This window comes from Polypterus senegalus, chromosome 1 (assembly GCF_016835505.1).
Source record: "Polypterus senegalus isolate Bchr_013 chromosome 1, ASM1683550v1, whole genome shotgun sequence".
NCBI lineage: Eukaryota > Metazoa > Chordata > Cladistia > Polypteriformes > Polypteridae > Polypterus > Polypterus senegalus.
Genome location: NC_053154.1, coordinates 24998235 through 25025075, shown reverse-complemented (window position 1 = coordinate 25025075; position 26841 = coordinate 24998235). Strand labels below are relative to the sequence as shown.

The window sequence follows — 26841 nt, the reverse complement described above, 5'->3', positions numbered from 1 at the left end:
AACCGGAATCCAAGTACAAAGTTAAAGTCCAATAAACTGTAAGAAGACGAGGAACATTCAGAATGGAAATCAACACTCAAAAACACTCAGTAGCACTGTGAGGGAATCCATTGCATTTATCAGAAAGTGGATGGTGGACCCTCGGAAATGATGTCATGGTAGCCCTGCTTCTCAGAGTTCAACCCACAGAATCCAGGAAGCGTAGTTACAATGTAACATAAACACACGGAAAATTATAAGTTTAAAACATCTTTAAAAAAGGAAATATATGTAAGCCAGGGAACAAACCCTGGCTGTAACATAACAACGGCCCAATCAAGCTATTAGAGAGGCTGAAATGAACAACCGTGGGGGACAAAAGAACATCTCTGCATTTGGATTCACCTTATTTTAGAAATATATTTGCCCTAAAATAAATTTTTCCCAGACATTGATCGATTTTCCTGGGATTTTTAACTATGGAGACAAAAGTCATAATGTCAAAATCACTCCTTGATAAATATGTTAGTCAGTCATTATCCAACCTGCTATGTCCTAACACAGGGTCATGGGGGTTTGCTGCCCAGCCAACATAGGAACAAATCCCATGCAGGGCACACACACACATACCAAGGACACGCTAGGATCGCTAATGCACCTAACCTGCACGTCTAAACCGGAGCACCTGGAGAAAACCCACACAGACACGGGGAGAACATGCAAACTCCACGCAGGGAGCACCCGGAAAGCGAACCCGGGTCTCCTTACTGTGAGGCAGCAGCACTACCACTGCGCCACCGTGCCGCCCTGATGAATATGTAAGACAGTTTAAAATTATTTATACATTACTGCGACACCATCCTGGTGCTGCCATCACCATCGCTAGTTCAATTAGGCCGATACTCACCAGTACACAATTCTGGAACCAATTTCAATTTCAACATACCAAACATGCACCTTTTCTTTGCGTACCAGTGAGTACCGGCGGCCTTTCGTCAATTTTCAAGGGGGACCCTTTGCCCTCCTTCAATTGACTGTTATTTTATCCTGATGATCTATATTTCATTATATTGGTACCTGTTGTTAGCATACCAGAAGCTCTTCAATAGTTTTCACTGGGGGGAAACGTTTCATTGTATCGTGACTCTGTTTCACCATACTGGCCCCTTTTCTTAGTGTACCAGTGAGCACCTCTCCAGGAATCTTCACAAGTGCCATGACTGATGCTGTTGTGAGGGGGGACCTCCCTGGTTTCCATATGACCTGGAAGCACTTCCATGAAGACACACTATGGCACTGGAAGCATTTCCAGGTCATATGGAAACCATAGAGGACCTCCATTGACAGAACCCCAGGACCCCGACAGGGCTTTACTTCTGTTCTACTCCCATCGCTGTGGGATCCCTCGGCAGGATCTCGGGATGGAACTGCTCCCGACCTCCAGCTTCCACTGGTCTGCCCTTTATATACCTCCGGCCCAGAAAGAAGTCATTTTTTCCCCATCCAGCCGGGCATAATAGTCTGTCCTTCATGGCACTTACACTGCATTCACACTTGAACTTCTTCCCTGCTAATCTTAGCACAGTCAGTGACAAACATAATGAAAGGCTGCACCAGGATATTACAACAATAGAAAAACAGCATCAAGGCAAGTGGAATCCATTACTGCCAGCCAACTGTTGTTGGAAACTAAAATGAGAAGCTGAGGTGCGGAGTAGAAACGAAAATCAATTCATGTAATGTAATGTGTCAGCCTCATTAAGCAATCAAACACTTGAAATTCAAGATAAGTTCATTTCATGTTTCTTCAATTCCTACATCATACAGTCAATCTGAAATTATATTTCCACTCAGCTTGAAGTGTTCTGTCATGAGGACAAACATTTTTAAAAACCTTGAAACAGATATGTTGTCTAATGTGAACTCTTTTTATGGACAGAGACATTGTTCATAAGAATTTTCCAACATGCAATGATTTTCTGTCTGGTAAGGACTTACATGTTGTAAGAGATGGCATGCAGGGACTGGCATCCCGGGCAGAATTGTACAAGGATCCTTACCCAGCCAGGAGGCCAGTATAATGGAGTGACGGAGGAAGACAATTTAATTGGGTTCCCTCAGAACGCTAGGTGGCAGCACCCCAGGGTCACAGTACCTCTTTTTATACCCACAACCCTGTTGGGTTCCATGAGTGCCACCAGGGGACACTGAAGGAACTGGTGGTCCCTACTTTTCGGGACTCCCTCCTGACCTTGAAGTGCTTCTGATGGAAACTCCCGGGTGCTGCATAAAAACATTCACCCTTCTTCATCTGGGCAAATCGTTGTTAGGAGAGGAGCTGGATGAATTGTGTCTGGGTTTGCAACTTTGAATGATCTGGAAATGCATTTTCTATAATAAATCAATTATTCGAACCCAGGACTTTAGTCTGTATATTTGTGTTTGAGGTGCTTCAATGCCCCCTGGTGGTCACAATGTAAACTCATTAGCTTCTTATATTTTCTTTAATTAATATTCTCAACTGCACTGACTCTGCAACTCTTTCAGAAGCAATTTCAAAAACCTTCCGCACACCTGAAAAGTCTTGAATTCCCTGAACATCGCCATTCAGTCTTTGTCAACAGCTTCATCACAGCCACTATTTAAATTGTCAAAAATCCAATTTTCAGTAAATACTTGTTTGAATGCTGGGATCCTCAAATTCCCAATATGCTGTCTTTTAAAATCTGTCGTACCTATTGAGAGCTCTCCATCTGATTGTCAGCGAAGGGCAGATGGCTTGGCGGTCTCTCCCCTCACTTGTTATCTTTTTCCCCTGAGAATGCTGTATTGACTCCAGGAGAGCTGCCCAACCGAGAGAGCGTAGATTAAGTGAATATCAGTCTATCCATCTGTAAAATCAAATGAACATAAAATCAGGCCCATTGGTCTCCCTGAACGATCAATACAAATGAAAAGCTTTGGCACATCCTGCCTGGCACAGACGTATAGCATATTCAGAAGTGCGTCTATTGATCCACTGTCTGGGGGGCTGTGACAAAGAACAGGTGGGCAACTGCTCTGGCATCCTGCTTTCAGAACACATCAATATTTCTTTACTCCAATGTGCTATGAGACTCTCTGTGGGGCTCCATAATTTATATTTTTATTCAAACCAGACCGGACGCCCTGCCCATTTTCAGCTTACCTGGTTTTAATTATTTGACTCTCCTCTGTCGACTGTAATGATGCTGACATTTCTACCAGGCTTTGAAATCGAGCCATCATCATCCATTGTGTTGTGTTTTATGTAACCAGTCTGATGTCAGGTTATCTCCAAGCTCTAATGAAATTCTCAATAGTTCTCCGTGAATTATCCCGTATTTGAACTATCTGGTATTCTGTTTTACTGTGTGAAATGATGTGCTCTATACACTTGTTTCTTTTGTGATGATAAGCTTTACAAAAGGCACTATATAGAATCGATCAAATTGAAATCATTCTTTTTTTGTGAGTTTATGAATGTATATTTTATTTTCGGGGTACATTGTAAGTTGTAACTAATAGTGTAAAGGTTTGTACATTCATTTATCCTGCATGGTTTCAAAATTTAAAGACAAACTGAATAATAATAATAATAAAATCAATTGAAACACTTATACCTGCAGTCCTAAAATAAAATTGTACAAAAGGATAGATATAAATGCCAGCAAGCTCTCCAAACTTACACTTGATTATGAATTCTGCACACGTCTGTACCGTATCCTGGTTGGATTATTAATAGACTAGGCTGACCCGCCTTTTAAGGCGACCGACTTTTAGGTTGACCACTTCTTAAGGCAATTCAATATGTAGATCAATTTGATATTTTATACAAACTCATTAATCTTCAATATGACTCAAAGTCCTGCCACGTGCAAAAGTTCGCTGATGACACTGCTATTGTGGGCTGCATCAGGAGTGGGCAGGAGGAGGAGTACAGGAAGCTAATCAAAGACTTTGTTAAATGGTGCGACTCAAACCACTTATACCTGAACACCAGCAAGACCAAGGAACTGGTGGTGGATTTTAGGAGACCCAGGCCCCTCATGGACCCTGTGATCATCAGAGGTGACTGTGCAGAGGGTGCAGACCTTTAAATATCTGGGAGTGCAGCTGGATGACAAATTGGACTGGACTGCCAATACTGATGCTCTATGTAAGAAAGGTCAGAGCCGACTATACTTTCTGAGAAGGTTGGCATCCTTCAACATCTGCAGTAAGATGCTGCAGATGTTCTACCAGACGGTTGTGGCGAGTGCCCTCTTCTACGCGGTGGTGTGCTGGGGTGGCAGCATAAAGATGAAAGACGCCTCACGCCTGGACAAACTTGTTAAGAAGGCAGGCTCCATTGTAGGATTAAAGTTGGACAGTTTAACATCTGTGGCAGAGCGACGGGCACTAAGCAAACTCCTGTCAGTCATGAAGAATCCACTGCATCTACTGAACAGGATCATCTCCAGGCAGAGGAGTAGCTTCAGTGACAGACTGTTGTCACCGTCCTGCTCCACTGACAGACTGAGGAGATCATTCCTCCTCCACACTATGCGACTCTTCAATTACACCCGGGGGAGTAAATGCTAACATTACTCAGTTATTGTCTGCTTTTTTTATTTTTATTTTTTCATTTTTATTACTATTTAATTTAATATTGTTTCTTTGTATCAGTATACTGCTGCTGGATTATGTGAATTTCCCCTTGGGATTAATAAAGTATCTATCTATCTATCTATCTATCTATCTATATATCTATCTATCTATCTATCTAATTTGGATATATTGCATTTGAGTGGTATTACTTTAATACTCGTAGTTTCTGTTATTTTTGTGATGAAATTTAAACTTTTTTTCTATATTCTTTTGAACCCCCCTGATATTTACTACGCCGTGAGGCATTTGTACTCCATCAACATTAATTATTTCCAGAGACATCATTTGGTCTATTTTTACAAAAGCAAGGGAACGATGGGAGCACCAGAACTCTGCTCACATCATGTCGCTTCGTACCGCAAGCTGCAAGTAGTAAGTCTGTGATAAGTGGAATACCGCTACGCTTTCCACTCACGGGACGGAAGGACAATCCCGACCGCTTTTATATAGTAAGAAAGAAGAAGAAGATATCGCACAGTCTGGAGTAGAAAATCATCTTTTACCTGGGAAAACGAAACTACAAATCCCATCGTGCATTGCAAAATGGACGGGGCGTGTGTGAAACTCCGTGCCTGTGTAGCACTCACGGGACGGAAGGACAATCACGACTTTTATATAGAAGGATGAGTTTGCAGGGACTGCTTTAAGTACAAGAAACTTTTTGTCCCAAAAGGCTGCCACTAACTGTTTTTTTAGATTTTCCGGAACATATCAGGTCATAAGCTTTTGTTTAAGACCAAGATCAAGGTTCTAACCCCATTACTCCATGAGTAATCGCATGACAGATGGATAGAAATTGTCATTCTATATATAGATGATAATAATGGGGAACCAAATAAATAATAACACAGGAGGAAATGTCAGTTGCAAATTGTTTTATCGTGGAAGGGTCCTAAGATGACCTTATCCTCCTTTTTATACTCTTTACTATGCAGACCCTCACAAGATGACCCAAACAGTGTTGTGCAAGTTCACACCTCACAAGAAGTAGCTCAAAGTTCAGTTCACACAGATTAAAATGAATAAATTTACGTTCATAGTTCACCTTTTCAATTTTGAATGAGTTCACGTTTAATTCATCCACCCATCCATTTTCTAACCCGCTGAATTCGAATACACGGGGGTCTGCTGGAGCCATTCCCAGCCAACACAGGGCACAAGGCAGGAACCAATCCTGGGCAGGGTGCCAACCCACCACAGGACACACGTTTAATTCATTCTGTATTTTTTAAGGAGTGAGAATAAATGGCCCATGAGTTTACTTTTTTCAATTTTGCATGCCTTATTTTAGGCTATTATAGTGTTCTTGAATAAAATACAATAATTATGAAGACCTTTTTATTTAAATACACTTTTTTGAGTTATACCCAGCAACAAACACGTATAACCATATGTGCTAATATTCTCCCAGTCAAAACAGAAAGTAAATAGATGCAGGTATACATATAAATTACTGCTCTATTTCCAACCATGTGACACAAATGGTGACTGTAGAACAAGCGTGTAGGTGAACTAACCTTTTACACTGCCGGTCAAAATTTAGGTCACATATTGCATGTCCAACGGGGAAAAATCTAAAGTGGCCTCGCGAAGTACAACATTTTCCTAAAGGTGACAGTAGAGCTTCACCATGTGCTCGTGTCAGTGGCAGTGCAGCTTAAGCACAAGCAGGCAGACACAAACAGTGCTTATTTAATTTGAATACAAATAACTAGCAAAACATTTGTACAGAATAAATATTCATAAAAATCCACTATTCGTGCTTATCCGAATACCGTATTCTGATTTGACTCCGCCCCTAAATTATAGGGTAAGGAAAAATGGTTAATCTGGACCTAAACCAGATTAGGAATGTCACATAAAACTGAACTTGCTCACATTCAAGTTCTTTATTTGCAGATACGTTACGTTAAGTTCACCATTCTTAGAAAAATAAACTTGTTCTACTAGTTTCTACTAGAGCATAAACAACCCCGGCCCCAAATCCCATCAACAGTGCATGAACAAGTACATTTATTCTTACCAGCCCAGTCATCGTCAGTGTTGACTGCTATTGTAGCCCAATTCTTCCCAATTTCTTTTAAATCTATAAACTCAGACAATTAGCTAGAATAGCAGTACAGACTGGTGAGAAAGTTACACTTTTACTCAGCTTTTATAGATAATATCCCCAAGGCATAAAGCAGAATACAAATGTGAGTGTTGGTAATAAAATATACAATCTGGATAATAGGCTACCAGGTGACTCTCTTGTTTTAGTTGTTGATTGGTCTTTGGTCCGATGTGGTCTGGCATAGCCCGTGGATTCAATGGCCTTCTCCGTGAATGGAGCAGATGACCCCTTCATTTAAGTCCAGTCTTGAGTCCTCAACGTGACTTTTTGGACTAGTGGGGGGTGTCTGTTCATCATTCAGCTTTTCAGTATGGCTCAGAACCATTACAGCCCAGTCGAGATGCTGGTATTTCCATGTCCTTTCAACTCAGCCACCTGTATCCCTCCAGGCTAGCTGGCCAGTCAGTTTCTGCTTTGGAATTTCAGCTATGGGATACTTGCATGCGGTGCTCTGTTAACGAATCAGCAGACAGATGTTGGAGCAAAAACCAGGAGATTCTCATAGAAAAATAAAACAAAATAAAGCAAAGATATAAAGTTAAACTGAAATGAAGCCCAATACGAGAGACAATAATCATAGTCGAGAGAAGAAGAGGGTCAAAACTAAAAAGAACGTGAAAAAACAGCACAAAGATAAACTTTAAATATTTCGGAGATTTGGTATCCACAGATTGGATAAGGATTTGCACACATGGCTGTCCTGTGGTCCCATCGCGTCAATTACATGTGGATCATGACCTCAGAGACCACGCCCCTAGCAACGGGGTCAGACCTAATAACAGAAATAAACATGGGCAGCATTTAAGGACCCAAAATTATACCAAACCACGACATGCTGATCTGATTTAATATGGTCATAAATATTTCCAAGGGCAATAACTGGCTTATCCAGCTTCCCTACATTTTAAAGTAAATATTATTTGACATTAATAAAAATAAATATTATCAACCAATATGTTCAATAATACTCTCCATTACACAGTTAATGCATACAGGATCCAGGGTTTTCCAAAGGGTAGCACCATAACAGTCTACTGTTACTCCGTCTGCTTGTGACCCCAGGCAATGGGACCAAAGAATCCATCAAGTCCATCAAGTGCTCTCCTCTCCCTATTGAGCTGCAATGAATGTCTCTACTAAAAATATGATTTTAAAATCAAAGAAAAGACTAGGGAATAATAAACCACCCTTACGTCAAATGATATTGTACAATCATCATTTAAACCCTTTTGACTCTGATTGCAGATTGCCAGCTGCTGCTGTTTTATTTATTCATGTAATTATTCTTACAGTGTTGTATAGGTTTGCCTTTTGGACAAGCTGTGAACTTGGGAGAAGTCACATGGAAAGCAAAGAGAATCTGAAGGCTACCTTATGTATGCAACATCTAAGAATGTAAGAGACTCAGGAAAGTAAGTTGGGGGATATTAAACATTCCAAAAGTGTGCTGGTAGCACCATGATAACTAGCGCCTAAGGAGTTCTGTTACACCTTATTGAGAGAAGATAAGGTGGAATGGCTTTAGAACTGCACTGCAGTATGCCAACAGCCATACCGCCTGCACTTCAGTGTTGGTAATCCATCTATAGCTGAGTATGTTGGGGCCTGGCCAGTACGTGGATGGGACTTGTACTGGGAAAGCTGCAGTTGCTGCTGGAAGAGGTGTTGGCGAGGCAAGCAGGGTGAGAGTACCTTGTGATTAGTGTGGCAACTAATGATTATTTAGGTGGTCGACTAATCGTTCAGTTTTTTTTTTCCCGATTAGTTGATTAGTCACAATTATTCCATGCCTGACTATTTTGATGCCTGCAACCTGTGGTTGCACATCCTGTTCTGGGCTCCAGTGCATGTCTTACCTCATCTGCTCACGTCTGTCCACCTGTGAATGTCACCCTGAAGTCTCTGCATTAACACAATTAAAATTAATAATAATCAAATTAAAATAACAACCTGTGAAACATATGAATTTGAAAATAATCAGATGTTTTTATATTAGTGTGACCATCACAATAAAAAAGAAATAAATGAAACAATACAAACTAAAGTGCACATAGTCTTTAAACGCAAAAAGTGCATTTAACTTTAACCAAAAATGGCCACTGGTGTGTCTTAAAGTCCAAAAGTTTTAAAAAAGCTTCAATTCAAATAAAATAAAACAATAATGTGCAGTTTATAAAAGATTCAGTTCATATATTCCTGATTGCAGTGCAGGAACGTGAGCATTTCGACGTGCTCTGGCTGTCTTCTTTGAGACAATGTTCCCAGCTGCTGAGAAGAGACGCTCAGAGGGAGTAGAGGTAGCAGGAATACACAAGAATGACTTTGCAGACAGAGTAAGACGTTTTAATCATCAGAGTCTGAAAGAAAAGTGTTGTAGTTTATCACATCATGTACTATATTATGCCAAAATAAAAAAATAGCGGACTAAAATATGTAACAAGGTAATTACTGCCAGCACACCAGGGCCGAGTATATTCAGAAAAGTACATTTGTTGAACGCTGCAACCAGCTAGTGTCAGTTTCCAGTGCAATTTGGAAGCAAGCCGAAGCCGAGTATATTCGGCGACGTACATTCAATGAACTTCGCAACCGGCTAAAGTTGTTTCTCAGTGCAATTTGCCAGCATACCGAAGCTGATCAGTCAGTGCCGTATATTCGTTGAGCAGCCAGCTCACAACCACTGCCGGCCCCGGCAGAACTGCAGCAACACTATCCCTAGGATTCAGCCGCTGCACTAGACGAGCCTGCAATCATCAGCGTTTACCTCCGTGTGTTTGCATGCAGACAGTTCAAGCGCAGTTGGCTCGGTGATTTACTGAATTTCATCAATGACTTTACTTGCATATTGAACATATAATAATAGATTGTCGCAGTATTTTGTTTAATAGTTTTTACAGTTCATTTGCAGTGTGTAAAATAATCAGTGTTGCAGTAATAGTGATGCTATTTGCATGAAAAAAAAATACGTGTTCCGTTAAAATTTCACATTTTCTTTGTAAATTGTGATGTTTACTTAAAAAGTGCAGCTTAAAAGTATTTGGCGTCCAGGGGTGCATTAACCCCCACGTATGTGTCGGATTAAGGGTTAACTATCATTGTTGAAACCTTGATATACACATTATAGTACAAACATCAAAGTTAACACGTGACACTAACTTTACTCGCTAAAACTTACCTCTCGCAAGACGGCGGTGGCATCACAGCTCCAGGATGCTTGCGTTGGTAGGACTGTGTGCGTCTTGACAAACATTAACAAACGATACTGCCCCCAGACGTTTATGTTGTGCATCGCAGTTACAAAAACCAATGTGGTTCTTTGTGACTGGAGCCTCTATTGAAGGTTTTATTTATGACGCGTCGACAATAAAAAATCTGCGTCAACGATTTTTTTAGTAGACGTCGTCGATTACGTCAACTAATTGTTGCAGCCCTACCTGTGATCAGTGTGTGAATCCCAATGTCCCAGTGCAGAGACTGAGACCTGGTGCCATCCTTTGGATAAGATGAGATGGTTCTGATACTCAGTGTTCATGAAGGATCCCTGGACAACCTTCGAAAACAATACAGTGTATCCCAATGTCCTACAGAATATTTAGGTAATGTGGCATTATGTGTATTGTGGAGAACTAACTTAAACATCTTATTCCACATGCTATTTTAATACTGGATGGATTTCGTCAGATACAATCAGAAGGTGTGGACGGCCAGATAATGACTGGAAATCTTCACGTATGAGCAATAGTGTAAAAGCGAGTCATTGCAATTAAAACTAACAAGTGCAATCCAGACATTGAAATACTGACAGCTGGAATTACTGCCTAAGAAGATCAGTTACATCATCCTGATTAAGGTTTCGAATCCCTCTGCAAACAGGGACTCAGCAACAGAAATAATTCACTGTTACCAAAAAGGATTGATCTTTTCAACCCTCTAAACAGGGGATTTTGGAAGGAACAATAACAAACTTCCATCAGTACGTGACATGTTCCATTCATGGACAAAACAAGCTGGACCTGCTTTTTTTAAATGGTGACTTTAAAAGTAAACCTGTGGAAAACCTGGGGAGATCTCACCCCAGTCTAATCCATTTTATGTCAATCTACAAACCTAGAATAAGATGTCAAGCCTGAAGTTGTTTTGTCTGTGTTTGTGGTATTAATTGTTCTAATATTTATGTTTATCTTAAGCTCCTGTAAAGTCTGTCTATCTGTCTACGTATCGTCACGTAGTTCTTTTGGTCCGGAACCGGAAGTGAAAGGTGGCATTTCTGTGTGCCACTACTCACCGGAACCTCTGTTTCTGTATTTTTTTCTACTTGTCTTTTACTCGTTTTTTGCCTTTTGCATCAGATTAAAAACTGATATCACACATTCCTATCCCTTGCTTCTTTCAGCCTTAACACAAGCCCTCATAGAACTGTTCTCTAGCTTTGATGAATAGATGGTGGAAATTGCCCCTTGCCAATTGCTGAGTACTTGTGGAAATCCCAGTGGTGACGGTCTACTGGCTAACGTGATATTTTAATTGGGCTGAGTAGGAACACAAGGGGTACATTACTTTGCTGCCAATCTGGAATTTGCTTGGGTGATTTTTGGAAATCTACTATGATAAACCTTAGTTGATTGTCATGAATTACTTTGTCTACTCTGCTTTTTCATGCAGTCACATCTACAAAACTAAAATACTCACCGGATGAATTGTATCGACTTTGAACAAACTGTGAATTGCCTGCTGATTTCCTGCTGCACCGCAGCATTCTCCAAAGTCCAAAGCTAGTCGGTAGAGCGGGTTGTCCAGCAATCGGAGGGTCGCAGGTTCGATCCTGGCTCCCGGCATGAGAAAGCAGCTGTTGTGTCCTTGGGCATGACACTTAACCTACCTTGCCTGCTGGTGGTGGTCAGAAGGATTGGTGGCACCAGTGTTCGGCAGCCTCGCCTCTGTCAGTGCGCCCCAGGGCAGCTGTGGCTACAAAAGTAGCTTATCATCACCAGCGTGTGAATGTGTGTGTGAATGGGTGAATGACTGTTGTGTTGTGAAGCGCCTAGGGGGGTTCTTAAACTCTAGTAGGCGCTATATCAAATACAGGCCATTTACCATTTACCATTCAAAGTCCAAAGTACATTCGCCAGGAGTCCTGTTGTCGTTTCTGTCTCAGCAGGAGTAACAGTGGATCTATTCCTCTATTTGGTTTGAAGGACTCTCTTATGCACATATTTTTGAGCGATGTGTTGATCATAACGTGTTGATTCCAACTGGTAAAATTACCAGACACTTTGAAGTTTGGATTATTTAACACTTGTTCTATTTCTAACAAATTGGTGATTTTATTATAGACACTAAGATGGACTGTTTATGCCTTACAGAGACTTGGCAGCAACTGGGTGACTATTTTCATCTAAATCAAGCGCTTGTCTGCATCTCTAAATCCCATTCTTTGGGGAGGGCAGGCGGTCTCGCAATAATTCACCACAAAGACCTAAAATGATCACTGACACCTCTTAGCATATCCTTCCTTTGAACTGTTAACCTAATATACAGTGTGACAAGGACGACACTTCAGACATTATAAAAGTTTGGGGCAGCCACCTGTATATTATATCCCAGCTGCAAAAGTTAGAAAAAAGTTTGAACGGAGATATTCACAGGACTGAGTCCAAAATAGAACTGATGAGCTGAAGGTAAGATGGCGGCTTTAAAGGCCCAGAGAAGAAGTGACTTCATCAAAAGGGTCATACCGGAAGTGACATCATCAAAAGGGGGCGAAACCGGAAGTGACATCATTAAAAGAGGTGGATATCATCAGTGGCACCGGAACCTAGTGGGATTTCCTGGGAACGGTCTGCAAGGAACTGAGAAAGAGAGTCAGTACACCCTGACGCCCCCTGGTCTGATATGGTCTAACCAATACTTAAGCCATTTAACTGCCTCCTACTCGCAAGTGCGTGACAACAGTAACTGCTGTCATATATGAACCTCCTAAACTATCAAGTGTTTTTATTCCAGAACGTCTTACTGTTTTAAGTACTTTATGTGCAATGTCTCCTAATTAGTGATGAGCGAGCATGCTTGGCCGAACATTTCGCGGGTTGGAGACAGCCAATCAAGGGGCAGGTAAGTACTGCCCTCACTGTAATGCCAGTAGCCATGTCAAGTGCTGGCATTACAGTGATTGGTTGGCCGAAACACGTCGTCGGGTGCTCACCTGCAGGCACTCCCATATCATGTTTTAGAGTGTCATTTTTCCTGTAAAATTTATTTTTTGGGGGGTTTTGGGCGTGTTTTTGTCAGTCAGTAAAAGTGACGTAGACAAACTGGTTCCCAGCAGCGACTTGCGAGTCCAAGATGCATCCAGACATCGTCCCCATGCTGTTCCCGGTCCATTTGGGTGGTGTTTCTGTCACTTTCTGACCTTTTCCAACGGACCAGGCACCCTCCCCTCTTCAGAGCAGGAGGTGCCTGGTTGTCTCCCATTGACTTACATTATACTCAGGTACTCGGTAGATCACACGGACATCGTGATGTGTTCGGACCGAACACCTGAACACTTTGGTGCTCGCTCATCACTACTCCTAATGTCTCCTTATGGATGATTTTAACATACACATTGACGTGTCAACTGATCCATTCACAAATAATTTTAATGAAATTCTTGACTGTTTTAATTTAATTTAATATGTGTAAAAGGCACTATATAGCGCCTGAGCCGACACAGATTGGACACGGGAGGCACGTGTAAAATAAAAGGATTTTTTATTCCTCTTCAGCTGGAGGGCACGTCTTCCCCGTACTCCCCCCAGCCACAACACAGTCCCAAACACCAGTAGTACAGCACAAACACTCTTCTCTTCTCTTCCCTGGCACCACCACTCCTCCCTCACAACCTTGTCCTCCTCCACCCGACTCTGGCCGATGAGTGGTGGTTGCTGCCTCCCTTTTATAGGTCAAGATCCGGCGGCACTTCCAGGTGTGATGAAGCTGTTGCCCACACGGGCTCAGGAGTCCCAAACACAGCACCCCCTGGCGGTACCTGCGGGACCCAACAGGGCTGCCCCCAACTCCAATTCCCAGGGAGCCCTGTGGGAAACTGAGGCACTACACCAGCCCAGGGGGGCAGCCATCTAGCGTCCAGGGAGAGGTATTGCACTGTCCAGGGCCGCTCCCCCTGAATACAGTGTGCTGGGGCGTCCCGACTGGGCATGGACGCCAGGCACCTGTCACATATGTCAACTTTTTGACTCATAACAAGGCTCATATGTTAGACTTTGTTTGCAGCTCTGGTATCATACTTCACAATCTTATTCCTACTGACTTAGACATCTCGGATCACAAATTAGATTACATCACAGATTACATTTAATGTTAGCTTATCTCTCAGTAAAATAAAGGTTCAGCGTGTGATTTCATTTTGTAATGTCAAGAGAGAGTTATTCATTTATTGCAATCCCAGCCTGTTTCTCCTTCTGCTACCCCACCATCAGAATTAGTGGACCATTACAATGCTGCTCTGCTTTCAGCCTTTAATACACTACTAGCTCCCTCAAAAACACGGACTGTTTCATTTATTCACACTGCTCCCTGGTTTACACCTGAACTCCTTCAGGTCAAAGCCATGGGCCGACAATTGGAGCACCTAGCTAAGAAAACGGGTCTTGTTGTATATAAGGAAATGTATTATGTTGTTGGACTTAAGTGCAGCGTTTGACACCATTGACCATTCTATTTTACTGCACAGGCTAGAAAACGATGTTGGGCTTACAGGCCCCATGCTCGCTTGGTTCAGTTCTTATTTATCAAATCGATTCCAATATGTACAGAAATGTGCTGACAGTACTCCATCATTATACACAGAAGTTCAATATGGTGTCCCGCAGGGCTCAGTACTGGGACCTTTACTGTTTTCACTTTATATGCTTCCACTGGGATCTCTCATTATGAAACATCATGTTAATTTTCACTCGTATGCAGATAACACCCAGTTATACCTTTCATTTAAATCAAATGAAGTTTTTCCAGTGTTGTCTTTAATTAGTTGTGTTAGTGAATTAAAGGAATGGATGAATGAGAACTACTTGTCTTTAAATACAGATAAAACAGAGATGTTGTTGGAGGGAATGACGCTGATCACAGCAATATTTTGTCATCATTTAACTCAGTTGGAATCCCAATTCATTTTACTGAATCAGCCCGCAATCTAGGAGTTATCTTTGATTCTAGCATGTCATTTAAAGCACATATTACATATTACATATTACATATCCAAAACATGTTTCTTCCATCTTAAAAATGTTAGGAAATTAAGGCGCTTTCTAAATAAACAGGATTGTGAGAAATTAATTCATGCATTTATCTCTAGTAGGATTGACTACTGCAATGCGGTGTTCACTGGCTGTTCAAACTGTTCTTAATACAGCTTCCGGTTAATCCAAAATGCGGCTGCAAGAATTATTACAAGAACAAGAAAATATGAACGCATAACTCCAGTTCTTATATCCTTACACTGGCTCCCAGTTAAGTTTAGGGCTGATTTCAAAATCCTCCTTTTAACATTGTGGTCCCCAGCCGGGACGCCCAGGAGGACCAGAGGAGGGCTTGTGCCTCCTCCAGACCGCGAGGGGGCGTCCGTCCTGGTTATGTTGGGGGCCATGGGTAGAGGGCTTGGAAGCCCAACCTTGTAGGGGCCCGTGACCACCGCCAGGCGGCACCCAGGTGCCTGAGGAACCCTGGAGCCCAGCACTTCCGCCACACCAGGAAGTGCTGGGGGGAAGACGACAGGGGACACCCGGATGGCTTCGGTGCGCAGCGGCACTTCCGCCACACTGGGGTGTGGCTAGGACTGATTGCCGGAAGCAGCTGGAGCCCATCCGGGTTCCTATAAAAGGGGCCGCCTACCTCCAGTCAGCACTGGATGTGGTGCGGTAGTAGACAGAGCCGGAGCGAGAACTGGAGGCGGCCAGGAGAAAGGCACAAAGGACTGTGAGCCTGGACTTTGGGGGATCGGTGCAGAAGGCACTGGGGTTTGTGGTGCACGTTAAATTTGTAAATATTATTATAAATAAACAGTGTGCGGTGGAACTATGTTGTCCGTCTGTCTGTGTCCGGGTCAAAGTTCACAACATATAAAGCATTAAATGGCCAAGGTCCGGATTACTTGTCTGAACTGATCATGACTTACAAACCTGAGCGCACATTAAGATCTCAAGATGCCGTGCTTATGATTCCAAGGATTAATAAAATAACAGTGGGAGGTCGAGCTTTTAGCTACAGGGCCCCTAAATTGTGGAATGGTCTTCCTGCTTCCATAAGAGATGCCCCTTCGGTCCCAGCCTCTAAATCCCAGCTGAAGACTCACTAATTCAGTTTAGCATATCCTGACTAGAGCTGCTGATTAACTGTACAGACTGCATCTCTGTTGTTAGTCATTAGCACTAAAACATAAGTAACATGATAATTATATTTGAATACTAACCCTCACGTATTCTGTTTCTGTTCTCGGTACCCAAATGTGGCAATTGGTGCCACGGCCCACCTGCCAAGTTGTTTGCCTGCCTATGGTAAAGTCATCTCTGATGGAGGATCACAGGAATCATGGGAAAGAGGGTCCTTTCATCGGAGCAACGTTTCAGCCGTGGCATGGCCAAATGGGGAGGCAGCTTGATGGATGAGGTCTCCAGAACTCTAAAAATATCCAAATCTTATTAAGTGATATCATCTACTGTTAAATTCTGCTCCATACTTCTAAAATCTTTATTTTTATGCTGTATTAAGGATTTGTTCTGTTCTGTGTATTGTATTGTATTGACCCCCTACTTTTGACACCCACTGCACGCCCAACCTACCTGGAAAGGGGTCTCTCTTTGAACTGCCTTTCCCGAGGTTTCTTCCATTTTTCCCTATAAGGGTTTTATTGGGAGTTTTTCCTTGTCTTCTCAGAGAGTCAAGGCTGGGGGGCTGTCAAGAGGCAGGGGCTGTTAAAGCCCATTGCGGCACTTCCTGTGTGATTTTGGGCTATAAAAAAATAAACTGTATTGTATTCAGATCATATGTTAAAACACAAAAATGGTCTCTCTGTTGCCAGAACTGTATACTCCTATAACATTATCAATACAGGAGGGAAAAATGTTAGAGCACCTTTATTTCCACAATGAATTGGCTAATTACATCACCAGAAAATGTCGCTCCCCATAACCTCTCTGTTAAATACTATTATACTTTTTTGGATTTCTTCAAATCAAAAATTGAAAAAATCAACCAGCAACTTGCTTCCTCTATTTCTGCAGAAAATGATGTACTTTCCACTATCACCCATATTCACTTACCAACCACCTTATTCTCAGAGTTCAGTTTACCAGCTGAAAATGATATCTCGGAGCTTAAAACAAAATCTAATTCTCCACATGCCAATTGGACCCAATAGCTACAAGCTTTGTTAAGTCCTGTCTGTCACATATTTCCCCCATGATAACTACTGGAGTTAACTCTTCCCTTACAACAGGCGCAGTCCCCTCTCACTAAAAACAGCCTCAATTAGTCCAATTCTGGAAAAAAACCTGGCTTAGACCCTAATATCCTCAACAATTATCTCAAACATTCCATTCATATTTAAAGTTCTCAAAAAGATAGTTGCCTTCCAACTTCAGTCCTATCTTTCAAAAAATAATCTTTTTGAACAGTTTCTTTTTTTTTTTGTTAATTGTATTGATTTTATTAAAATCAAATAACATTCCATACAAAAATAACTCAAGTTTTACAAAAAAAGGTTCAAAACAAATCAACCCCAACCCCTGAGAAAGAGAGCTAGGCCAGCAGAGTAAAACTTTAAGCTAGTAAAAAATAAGTAAATAGATAAATTAATAAATGGAGTAAAAGATGGGAGAGAACCTGCTTCCTCAATTTAAATGCTTATTGTAAAATGTTACTGATTAGATCCTGACAGGTTTTGAAAACGTTTTTTACAGATCCTCTAATTGAGAATTTGATTTTTCCCATTTCAAATAGTATATCTTCATATAATAATAGGCTACTGTGGCTGTCCGTTTGTCTGTCCAGGATTTTAAATCACCTGCAGCTCGCAAACCGTTTGACCTGTTGACCTGAAATTAGGTACACATATACTACGTGATGTCTACTATCCGCTTTCGGGGTGGTGATTTTTATTACTCTTTCTATTTTTATCTTATTTTATTGTAGACTCAACTCTCAGCAGTGGCCAGCAGGGCGGCCACGCAGCACAAGTGTACAGGTGCTGTTCTCATTCCCTGTAATCTTCGCCATGACTTCCATTACCTCTTCATATCTTAAATGATTCTTGAGACCGATTGAACACTTAAGTGCCAGCTTAAGTGAAAAATTAAGAAAAATGTACTAAGTAATTGCAACATAAACACTGACTTAATCAGTTTTAACTTGGAAGAAAATAGAAGAAGTGGGCCGCTTGGATGGAGAAAAGGAGAGCTGCTCAGGAAGGAGCAAGTGTATCAACCTCTGAGCAAACGAATGATAAGCGCACAGAGAAAGAGGATGAAAACTGAGAATACTCAAGTCAAGTGTATTCACTGCACGTTATCGTGCATTGTGCCGTTACTGGTATATATATATATATATACAAAGTGTATAACAATTACCCATTGACTTGTGAGTTAGGATTCTTCCAATTGAGCAAGATTAGTCCACGTGCTAATAGTGTAGTAAAGGCAATTACAGTTTGTTTGTCCTTCTCCACTGTAAGCCCCTCTGGCAGCCCACCAAACACAGCTGTTAATGGGTTAGGAGGGATTGGGACACCAAGGCTGTCTGAAAGGCATTTTAAGATTTTCGTCCAGAATGATGTTAATTTGGTGCAGGCCCAAAATGTGTGACCCAGTGAGGCTGGAGCTTGATCGCAGCGTTTGAAGGTTGGATCTTGCCCTGGAAACATTTTGGACAATTTTAAATGAGAGTGATGTGCTTTTATGTGGAACAATTGTATGCTTTGCACATACGGAGCTCGAGTGAATTCTCTGCATTGCTACCTTCCACTCCATTTCTGAGATGTTGAGGGAGAGATCCTTTTCCCACTGCACTCTTGGATTTTTTGAAAGGGAGGGACTGTAAAATGATTTTATTTATTTTGAACAGTTTCAATCTGGTTTTCATCCTAAACACAGCACAGAAACTGCCCTTGTCAAAATCACAAATTAACTTCTTCGGACAGCTGACATGGGACTTTTATCAGTTTTTGTACCTTCTTGACCGCATTTGACACCATATGTCATTAGATACTTTTGAAACGACTAGCTAGTTTTGGAGTTTGTGGCCTTGTCCTCCAATGGTTTTCTTTCCTACCTCACTATTAGGAGGCAATTTGTTCAAGTAAAGGGCTTTAAATCTGAGAATGCAGTCGTTACTTAGGGAGTTCTGTTAAGTTTTCTTATTTACATCTCCCAAACAGGTAATATTTTTCAACAGCATGGTATTAAATTTCATTGTTACGCTGGAGACACACAGCTGTATCTATCCAGTTCTGTTTTCCCTCCAAATACTCTGATTGCATGTCTACGAGACATAAAGTTATGGATGACTCACAATTTTCTCCAATTAAATAGAAATAAAACTGAGGTGCTCCTCATTGGTTCTAAATCTACACTTGCCAATGTTAATGATTCTTGTATTTTAATTAGTAATATTAACACAAACATATCTTCCCAGATTGAGCCCTGCCGTCATTCTTGACAGTACTCTCTCTTTTTCTTCCCATATAAGTGATGTTTCTCGGACTGCCTTCTTCCTTCTCTGAAACATTTCTAGACTTCATCCCATTCTTACGCAACACAGTAGTGAAATATTGGTTAATGTCTTAGTCACCTCACGTATAGATTACTGTAATGCTGTTCTATCTGGCATCCCATATAAACGTATCCATCACTTACAACTTGTTCAAAATTCTGCTGCCAGGAAAATAACCTGCTGTTCTAAATCCACTGAACATATCACCCCGATTCTCTCCCAACTTTACCGACTCCCTGTTTACTACTGAATTCAATACAAACTACTGTTCTTAACATATAAAGCTCTCCACAACCTCATTCCTCCCTACCTTACTGATCTCCTACAGACTTGCACTCCCTCTCGCTCCCTCAGATCCTCATCTGCAGCTTTACTTTCTGTACCACACATCAAACTCTGTCCTATGGGATCGCAAGCGTCTCTCATAGTGCTCCTCATCTTGGGAAGTGTTGGTTTGGACATGTGCAGAGGAGAGATGCTGCGTATATTGGGAGAAGGATGCTAAGGATAGAGCTGCCATGTAAGAGAAAAAGAGGAAGGCCTAAGAGAAGGTTTATGGATGTGGAGAGAGAGGACATGCAGGTGATGGGGGTGACAGAGCATGATGACGAGGACAGAAAGATATGTAAGAACATGATCCACTGTGGCAACCCCTAACAGGAGCAGCTGAAAGAAGCAGGAGCAGCTGTAAGGTGATCTTGAGTTTTAAGAAAGGCACCTATTCAATAAAATGTATTATTATTATTATTATTATTTTATTTTTATTATTGCACACATGTCTGGGGAGTGTCTTATGAGTATGCATCTCAGGGGAAGGAAAAGAGTGTCGTACTCTCATTGACACAATTTCTGTTTTTCTGTTTTCCCTAAATTGAATTGACATCACTTCTGGCCAAAATGGTGCAAGCGCCCCTTCCACTCCACTGCATACTTAATGACCTGAAACATATGAAGTCAGCGTTCATTGTTGGAGCTCCAAGCCTGAATCCTAAAACTCTCAGCAATCACTGGTCACGATTTGATGATTTCTCCAGGCCATTAAAAGCCAACTCTTTTTCTCTGGTCTTGTCACTTTTTATACTAGATAGATAGACATGAAAGTCACTATATAATAGATAGATAGATAGATAGATAGATAGATAGATAGATAGATAGATAGATAGATAGATAGATAGATAGATAGATATTGAAAGGTATTGCTATTATTATTGTCACCTGTACAGAGTCCAAGTCATGCAAGATGTCAACAGACTCTGGTGTTATCAGTTGGGTTACCATAGCTTGCAAATTCAATCTTACCTACCTGAAAAATTTCAGTTTACATTTTTGTGTAATCTAGCAGCATAATCTTTACTACGGTGTCCCCCTCCCGCTGACAGAACTCCATCACTCCTCATTCAAAACTGTCCTCTGTCTTCCCTCTGTATTCCCTCCTACCTCTTTCAAAATGGCTTCCTTCCTCCGACCTCTGACAAAAAATGGCTTCCGCGTTCCACTGTCCAACAAGGCACCATCCTCCTTCCTCCTGCCCCCTCTCTTTCTCCCCAGTCATCAGACACAAAAATGAGAAAAACACAGGCTGGGTGCTTTGGAGGGATGTATGGTGTCTGTCAATCAATTGTAAATGGGCGGGAATACATTATAGATCGCCAATCACAACGCACCCATCCCTTTTTGAACATTCTATGTAACTACTCTATGCTGCATTATGTGCCGGCTCAACATGGAAAAGAAAAAGTCACATAAGACATCCTGCTTTGCACCAAGTGATGCATGGGATGGAGTCGGGACTCCCATGACACTTGTGTCATATAAACAAATGGATGATTACTTGATGGTCTTCCTGCCTCACTCAGAATGATGAAGTGGTGGGCTGCTGGTCCCATCTCTGCACTTAAATAATGAAGGCTGACATGATAGAAGCATAAAGAGACAATGTCCTAATCTAAGGCTTCTTTGGCTATTAATTTTCAAAGGCAGCAACTCTCCTTAAGGTGAGGAGGACTACTTAACCTTCATCAACAGCTACCCAGTGCCTTCTCAAATGCTTTCAGCACCGATGACACCGATAGTGAAGCTCAGCTCAGGCGACTGGCAGAATTTATTTCCTTCAGTGGATATAAAAATGTCCGATGGCAGCAGGCGCTTTCTTTTTCTTTGCATGTCAAAATCACTTTCCTCAGCATTTACACTTCATTTTTATCCTTCTAGTTCTCATTTTCCTTCCATCCATCCTTACAGAAATTGTCAACAGCATGTTAGGCTGAGTCCCGTCAGAACATTGAAGAATATGCTGATCCCACAGCACCATAATACATTATGATGGCCATAATGATCAAAATTGTAATGACCACCGGTGTATTAGTCTTTAACTATATGTTTATAACAAGCCAAACTGAGTTTGTTTTTTTAAATCTCATAAAGATTAAAAAAACACAACATGATGGCTTTGATTGTTGGAAATGTGAAAAAGTCTTCCTGAGACCTTATAGAGTCATGGGTGCTCTTTCACTGTTTCATATAACGTTGCCAAGAAAGCTGGGTGGCACTGATTGCTTGGCACTGCTGCTGTCCCACAGCTCTGGGTTTTGTTCCTACCACTCCGTAGAGGTAACGCCAGCTTCCCACCATTCCATTCTTTTAGACGGGCATCTGCCTTCTGTTATCTTCAGGGTACTAGTGGGTCCCATCTAGGCTCACCCATTGCCTTTTAGCATCCTAACAGCACCTTCCTCCTCCAGACTGGTGCATTAAGATTTAAATGCTTAGCAGACGCTTTTATCCAAAGCGACTTACAAAACAAGTCAACCTAATCAAGTAAAAATCAGTCTTGGGGATTTTTTGGGGACAAGGGTACAAAACTGATCATCCCAAGTGAGGAACTAAAAACAAATTACAAGCAATTTATAATTCCTACATTACAAACACCTAACAACTATTACCAGTCAGACTGTTTGTTTAACAAACAAAAGAGACTTCAAACGCTTCTGAAACACACTGAGGGAGCCAGAACTTTGAAAGATGTTTGCAACCAGCTAGGGGGCAACACATGAAAAGAGTCAGGACTGAAATTTGATACCACAGGTGGCATCACCAGACAACATTCAATAGCAGATCTGAGAAGCACTGGACCTTAGAAATGTCTCCTTATATTTAGGTGTAGGCCCACTGACTACTCTGGAGGCAAAAATAGCAAGAATCGGACCTTAATACACACTGAGCCAACGTAGTTGTCTGAAGAGAGGAGTAACAAAATAATAGACAGACAGGAAAATAGGCACTATATAATATACAGATAGATAGATAGATAGATAGATGTGAAAGGGACAATATAATAGATAGATAGATGTAGAAAGGGACAATATAATAGATAGATAGATAGATAGATAGATAGATAGATAGATAGATAGATAGATAGATAGATAGATAGATAGATAGATAGATAGATAGATAGATAGATAGATAGATAGTGTTGCGGACAGCTGGGGATCCTGCCCAGCTGGGACGCCTGGAAGGTGGGAGGACCAGGAGAGGGACAGTACCTCCACCGGGCCACAAGAGGGCCGCCATCCTGGTCTGCATCGGGGCCACAGGATCAGAGCTGGGAAGCTCAACCCTGTTGGAGCCTGTGGCCACCGCCATGGGGTGCCCAAATGATTATAGAGCCTTGGACTACAGCACTTCCGTCATACCAGGAAGTGCTGCTGGAACAGGAACCAAGTACACCTGGAAGCACCTGGAAGTACGGCCAGAAGATCATCATGGAGCTCCAGGAGCAAATCTGGAGCATTATAAAAAGGGCCACCTCACTCCATTAGAGGAGCCGGAGTCGGGAGGGAGAGGACTGAGCATGCGAGGAGAGGAGTAGAGGCGGCAGAAGAATAGACAAAAGGAAGGAAGAAAAGAAGGGACTGCTAGCTAATTATAGCTGATTAATACATTGTGTGGTGCTGTAGACCTGAAAAGAATATTAAACGTGTTTAATTTTGGACTTTTGTGTTCTGTCTGTCTATGTTAAGGGACTGAACCTCCACGATAGATAGATAGATAGATAGATAGATAGATAGATAGATATGAAATTTGTAAATTTTGAGAGATATGTTAATATGAAAGGCACTAAATAAATGGATGGATAGAAAGACAGAAAGATATTATAGCAAAAAAACACAACCCCTCCAACTGTCCAGAAAATACACATCAAAATTCCTAAAATGAAAGAAAATGCTAAGGATTTAGTGGCCATATCGAGTGACTTGAGTTTTTATTATCACTATCAGGGTTTTATTTCTAACTTGAAGAAATCTCCTCCAGCAGCCTAATAATGCATGTGTCATAGTTACTGAGCTGAAAGCAGTGGCAACACATAATGAGGTGATAGAAAGTGTTAGAAAGAGCAAAATTACTTGCACAGCTAATGAATTGAGCAGAGAAGCCGTCAAAATATTACACCATTAAAAAGTGTGAGCAGCATGGGAAGCATCACAGACATCAGCGAGAAAACCAGAATTGTCTGATAAAACTATTATGTTTAATTTGCCTATTCATACAACATAAATGAAATGTTCAATGCAGGAAAAATATGTCACTAAACGTAAGACAGCAAAGACCAGTCATCCATCCTCCCTTCCATAATCTGAACCAAATGAATCCCAGCGTTACAAGGAGTGACGGTGGGTTCAGACTGCACCAGACACACAACAGGGCCCCAGTACACCCCCCACCACACCACACCATTTTCTAAGCCTGATTACACATAACAGGGTCACAGGGAAGCAGGGGCCTCTCACAGCAAGCATCAGGCCCAAGGCAGGAACAATCGTTCATTTCAATTTAGTTCATTCTTATTAAGCACACCTCGGCCTGTGAGCCTGGTATGCTAAACTGTGTAAACTAAATACAGTGTAAAACATAAATGCAAATTAAACACAAGGTATTCCGAAGCATGAACAGAGAGACGTAATGCAATAGATTTTTTTAGGTTTATGGGGTCTTTATTGTTCAAATCTGGTGAGAGGCTCTGAAGGATGCACAGCAAGGGATGAAGAACAAACTTACAAAGCTAAAATAGTGAAAAGCCAAGCAAAATGACACCTTTTATTGGCTAACTAAAAAGATTACAATATGCACGCTTTCAAGGCAACTCAGGACCCTTCTTCAGGCAAGATGTAATCAAAAGCTTGCATATTGCAATATTTTTTGTAAGCCAATAAAAGGTGTCGTTTTTCTTGACTTTTCACTACATTCATAATGGCTAACACGGTACAACTCCCTAGTACTACAGCTAAAACAGAAAACAAACTCACTCAGAATAACACGAAGGATGTCTGGACAGGACTGGACACAATTACTGGACTCAGGCAACCCAGGGCTCAGGTGCTAGAAGGGGATGTGGGCAAAGCTAGCGCACTAAGCCAAGTTTTGAATAGATTTTTCCTTCCACTGCCACCTTCTTCCAGTGACCAGGCTGCCCACACCATCATTACTATATCAAGAATTCCAGTCACGTCAACTGGAATGGCCAGTAATGAGACCACCTCTGACCATCAGTGTGGGCTGTTGATAAGTGAAGGAGACAACTGAAGAAGCCACACACAGAAAAAGCCACAGGACGGTGCTGACTAACTTTGCGGTGTCCTCTGTCACCTGTTCAGCTTGCCCCTAAGACTCCAGAACGTGCCGTTGCTGTGGAAAATGTCCTGCATTGTTCCTGTTCCAAAGAAAGCAGGCGCCAGTTCAGCTACAGTATTGGCTACAGACCAGTGGTACTAATGTTTCACATCATGAAGACTTTTGGAGATTCCTCTTGTAATAAACCACCTGGACTCAACACAGTTTGCCTATCGGACAAAGATTGGAGTGCAGAATGAAATTATCAGTCTGCACCACAAGACTTATTCTTACCTGGACAAAGCTGGCGGCACTGTGACTATGATGTTTTTTGATTTCACCAGCGCCTTCAATACCATCCAGCCATCCCTGTCCCATGCAGATGGATGAGCTTTTCGTGTCCTGATGGTGGACTATCTGTCAGGCAGACTGCAGTTTGTGAGACTCAAGGACTGTGTGAGCAACACTGGAGCACCACAAGGACCAGGCCTGTCTGCTTCTCTCTTCACTCTGTACACCTCAGACTATAAATATAACAGCAGGTCATGTCACTTTCAGAAATTTTCAAATGACCTGGTTATTGACTTTGCCACACCAAAGAGCCTCTGTGTCTGGTGACTATTCAGGAAGTGGATGTAGAGGTGGTCCGCTCCTACAAGTACTTGGGGGTCCACATGAATGACAGGTTGAACTGGTCTCATAATACAGAGGAACACAATAAGAAATGGCAGAGTAGGCAGAGAGGAGACTGTGTTCATTTAAAGTGTGAAGTGACATCCTACACATCTTCTACAACTCTGCGATGGCCAGTGGGATTTTCTAAGTTGTGGTGTGCTGGGCTGGGAACATCACAGAAGTTCAATATGGTGTCCCGCAGGGCTCAGTACTGAGACCTTTACTGTTTTCACTTTACATGCTTCCACTGGGATCTCTAATTAGGAAACAACATGTTCATTTTCACTCGTATGCAGATGACACCCAGTTATACCTTTCATTTAGATCAAATGAAGTTTCTACAATGTTGTCTTTAATTAGTTGTGTTAGTGAATTAAAGGAGTAGATGGATGAGAACTACTTGTCTTTAAATACCGATAAAACAGAGATGTTAATTGTTGGAGCAAATGACACTGATCACAATATTCTGTCATCATTTAACTCAGTTGGAATCCCCATTAATTTTGCTGAATCATCCCACAATCTAGGAGTTCTCGTTGACTCTAGCAGCATTTAAAGCACATATTACAAAGCTGTCCAAATCATGTTTCTTCCATCTTAAAAATGTTGGGAAATTAAGGCGCTTTCTTCTAAATAAACAGGATTCTGAGAAATTAATTCATGCATTTATCTCTAGTAGGATTGACTACTGCAATGCGCTGTTCACTGGCTGTTCAAGCTGTTCTTTATACAGCCTCCAGTTAATCCAAAATGCTGCTGCAAGAATTATTACAAGAACAAGAAAATATGAACACATAACCCCAGTTCTTAAATCCTTACACTGGCTCACAGTTAAGTTCAGGGCAGATTTCAAAATCCTCCTTTTAACATATAAAGCATTAAATGGCCAAGGTCCAGCTTACTTGTCTAAACTTATCATGACTTGCAAACCTGAGCGCACATTAAGATCTCAAGATGCCGGTCTGCTTAGGATTCCAAGGATTAGTAAAATAACAGTAGGAGGTCGAACTTTTAGTTACAGGGTCCCTAAACTGTGG

The 26841-nt window shown here is 41.6% G+C and overlaps 1 protein-coding gene across 2 annotated transcripts in view; it reads right to left on the bottom strand.

The window, feature by feature from the left end:
• The window catches only part of syt12 (synaptotagmin XII), a 392188-nt gene that overhangs the window by 307360 nt on the left and 57987 nt on the right, over positions 1-26841 (bottom strand). Inside the window, exon 1 of one of the 2 annotated variants that reach the window (XM_039744812.1) lies at positions 2715-3296. The exons of the other annotated variant lie outside the window; for it this stretch is intronic. The gene's annotated coding sequence lies outside the window, so the exon portion shown is untranslated. Of the gene's footprint in view, positions 1-2714; positions 3297-26841 lie in introns of those variants that run through there. 2 annotated transcript variants of the gene reach the window in all.